Raw genomic sequence first — 3,444 nt, 5'->3', positions numbered from 1 at the left:
TTGGCCTTTTGGCCTTTGGCTAAGATCAAGTGTAGTATCTTAGTGAATATCTACAGTTAATATCTGATATGTCCTCTATCTGAGTACAATATACTAAGTGGATTTTCTGCAGCAAGGAGATGGAATAGGAGCTTGCTCCGTTCACCTGACTCATCAACCTGGTGTTGCAGTACTTCCAAAAACGGTGCACTCCTCCCACAAAAAAAAAAAAAAAAAAAAAAAAAAAAAAAAACAAAAAAAAAACAGGCTCTAGAATATCAAATGTATCAGTCAAAATAGGCCAAGTTATGCAGCAGAAACAACTGGAAATAATAGCAGTGAAGCACGGCAAAAGATTTACTTCTTGTGTCTTCTATGTGTGTGATGCAGGTGTGAGGGGCTGTCTGCCCATCTGAGTCATCCAGGAAGCCAAGCTGACAGAGGCTCCATCTCTAAATGCTCCATGGGGGGCTGGACGTGGTGGCTCACCCCTGTAATCCCAGCACTTTGGGAGGCTGAGGCAGGCACATCACTTAAGGTCAGGAGTTCGAGACCAGTCTGGCCAACATAATGAAACCTTGTCTCTACTAAAAATACAAAAATTATGGCCAGGCGCCAGTGGCTCACGCCTGTAATCCCAGCACTTTGGGAGGCCGAGGCAGGTGGATAACGAGGTCAGGAGATCGAGACCATCCTGGCTAACACGGTGAAACCCCATCTCTACTAAAAAATACAAAAAATTAGCCGGGGGTGGTGGCAGGTGCCTGTAGTCCCAGCTACTCAGGAGGCTGAGGCAGGAGAATGGTGTGAACCCGGGAGGCAGAAATTGCAGTGAGCCGAGATTGCGCCACTGCAGTCCAGCCTGGGCAACAGAGCGAGACTCCATCTCAAAAAAAAAAAAAAAATTAGCCGGGCATGGGGATGCACGCATGTAGTCCCAGTTACTCAGGAGGCTGAGGCAGGAGAATCGCTTGAACCCAGGAGGCAGAGGTTGCAGTGAGCCTCTGCAACTCTGCACTCCATGCCACTGCACTCCAGCCTGGGTGACACAGCAAGACTCCATCTTAAAAAAATAAATGCTTCATGTCTTCTGTGGCCAGGCTCCTAACTAAAGGCTGCTTACACGTGACACAAATTACTTATGAACACATTTTATCAGCCAAAGGATATCCCATGCTTAGCCTTAAGGGAACAAAAAGTACAATCCTACCACATGCTTGGGAGGAGAGAATCAGAACGTTTGTGAATAGTGCTGACGATCACCAAAGGCACCCATTCCAATTGATGTTCAACCCCTGCAAGGTGTGCACAAGAGCAAACTCTGAACCAGAGTCTCAGTTCAGCTGCAGCTCTTGCTATGCCTAGGAGATAGTAAAATCACTTACTTTGGAAATTGAATCTGTCATCCTAATTTTGTAGGTACCTGCTTTGTAGGCCTTACATAACCTTGTGGGACCAGGGGACCCACACTTAACTGAGAAGAGATATGCTTCCATATTCAAAATTTCACTTCCAAGACCCAAAGAGTACACATACCTTGGAATTTGATCCAGAAAAAAAAAAAAAAAAGTATTTTTTACTTTCTATTGTGTGTTGTGAAACAGCCACACCTACATTTAGGAGTTGTCACAGTTTCTGAGCATCTGAGATGACATTACCACACAGTCTTTAATTCTGTTGCCTCTTATCCTCACACCTGCTCTGTTAGAAAGGTATCTCCATTTGCAGATGAGAATTGGGGTGATGAATAATTTGCTCCTGTTTGCCGTTCCCTGTATTTTTCAGTTTGGCCTTACTGGCATATTGACCTTACTGACATATTTTGTTCTTCAGTGGGCCCTATTGTCTTTCTTCTTCTCTTTCTCCTTTGCTCTCCCTTTATTGTTGTTTGTTTGTTGTTCAGAGAACACATTTTGCAGCCAATCCTAGACCTCTGTCCTGATTGGCTTTTTCTTTCCAGGCCTCAAGCATCTCCTGTCTGGCTCCACCTACCTTCATCCTGATACTGCAGGTAGGCATCTCCTTGACACCAGCTCCAGAGCCCAGGAGCTGCTCTGCCCAAGATCCACCAGGCTCCTTTCTACCAGCAGACCCAGATGTGAATGCAGGTTAAATCCCTTACAAAGTGTACAATGTTGAGATTGTATACACTTCAGCCTGACACAGGAATATTAGGGTCATAGGAAGGATACCCTTGCCCTGGCCTGCAGGGAGGGCTAGTGTCAGGATGAGAGGAGAGAAGGAATATAAAAGGACTTCTGCAAATCCGAAGGCATCAAACGACGACCAATGTTAGTTTACTTTCCTTGCGTCCCGTGATGTCCCTAGGCACCTCTCCCTCTGAACCTTCACAGCACCCTTTTTCCAATCTAGTTCTTATCTCCCTGTGCTGAAATTGCCCCTTGACTTGTAAATCTTAAGGCACTTGTGAGTGTCTTAGGGCCAAGGACTCTGTCTAATTGCACTCGGTGCATGCGGTAGGTCCTCAATGAATGATTGCTGAATGAATGAACCAAAGACCCTCTCCAAACTCCCAGTCCAAAGGGCTAAAGTTAAAAGAAACTAACTAAACCCTTTTGGGGGTCTTAATAACAATAGGGCAAGTACGTTCATGTAAATTGGTAAATGAAACCTTTCTGAGAAATGTTTATAACCTTTTAAATGTATAACTTGCAATACTCATGGTTTGTGGGGATTCTATTCAGTAGTCTGGAGAGAGAGAAAGAACTAGAATTCAGGATGTGTCCAGGCCCCTAACTTTCCAGATTCCCCTTTTATCCAAAATAATACATCCACCTGGAATCCTGCTTTCGCGTGTAAAAGATGCCCATCTGAGGAGTTAGTCACTTGGCATGTTGAAACTTCAGATACTCCAGCGTTCAAGACTTGGGTGTCTCGTAGGAGTCCCAAATTAGCCTGTTGCTAAGTATGGACATACACAAAACTCCCCTTTACGTAACGGAGCATTAACGCCTACTGTATCTCCTACCTCATCATCTGTCACAGTCAAAAAATGGCAGCACAAATTCAAATTCCAAGGCTATTTTAAAAAAACATACATTGCATAGGAATCCCCTTTGAAAGCATGACCTAAAGAAAACTCCTTTGAGCTGTCTTCTGGATTAGGTAAAGTGGGACAGAAAAAGGACAGAAATAAGTGAATTTCTGTGGATCCAAAAACCCTAAAAAAGGTTATTTGGGTGAGTAATATCCTGTATCCCACACCTGTTTGGAATAGCTCAAATCCAAAAGTCTTGAGAATATTTCAGATTCAAATTCTGAAAGCTTGAAATTATATTGGTATTATTTCCATATAGGAAGAAGCAATATATTTTCTGCCAAAATATGCGTAAAATTCCCCCTCTCCCTACTTCTAATTTTCTGCCCATGAAACCAATCTACTTTTATACGGTACCTGTTTATATGTTCTAGGGAAATGTTAAACCATTTTGAAATATAGACTTG

The 3,444-nt window shown here is 43.4% G+C and overlaps 1 non-coding gene across 1 annotated transcript; it reads left to right on the top strand.

Annotated features, from left to right (window-relative positions):
• Positions 1-195, top strand: LOC116268787. The gene has a single exon (XR_004175947.1). It is a non-coding gene; the product is annotated as a U2 spliceosomal RNA (small nuclear RNA).
• The last annotated feature ends 3,249 nt before the right edge of the window (positions 196-3,444 follow it).

This window comes from Papio anubis, chromosome 8, assembly GCF_008728515.1.
Source record: "Papio anubis isolate 15944 chromosome 8, Panubis1.0, whole genome shotgun sequence".
Lineage (NCBI taxonomy): Eukaryota > Metazoa > Chordata > Mammalia > Primates > Cercopithecidae > Papio > Papio anubis.
The sequence above is the reverse complement of the archived record's forward strand: the minus strand, read 5'-3'. Positions and strand labels throughout refer to the sequence as shown.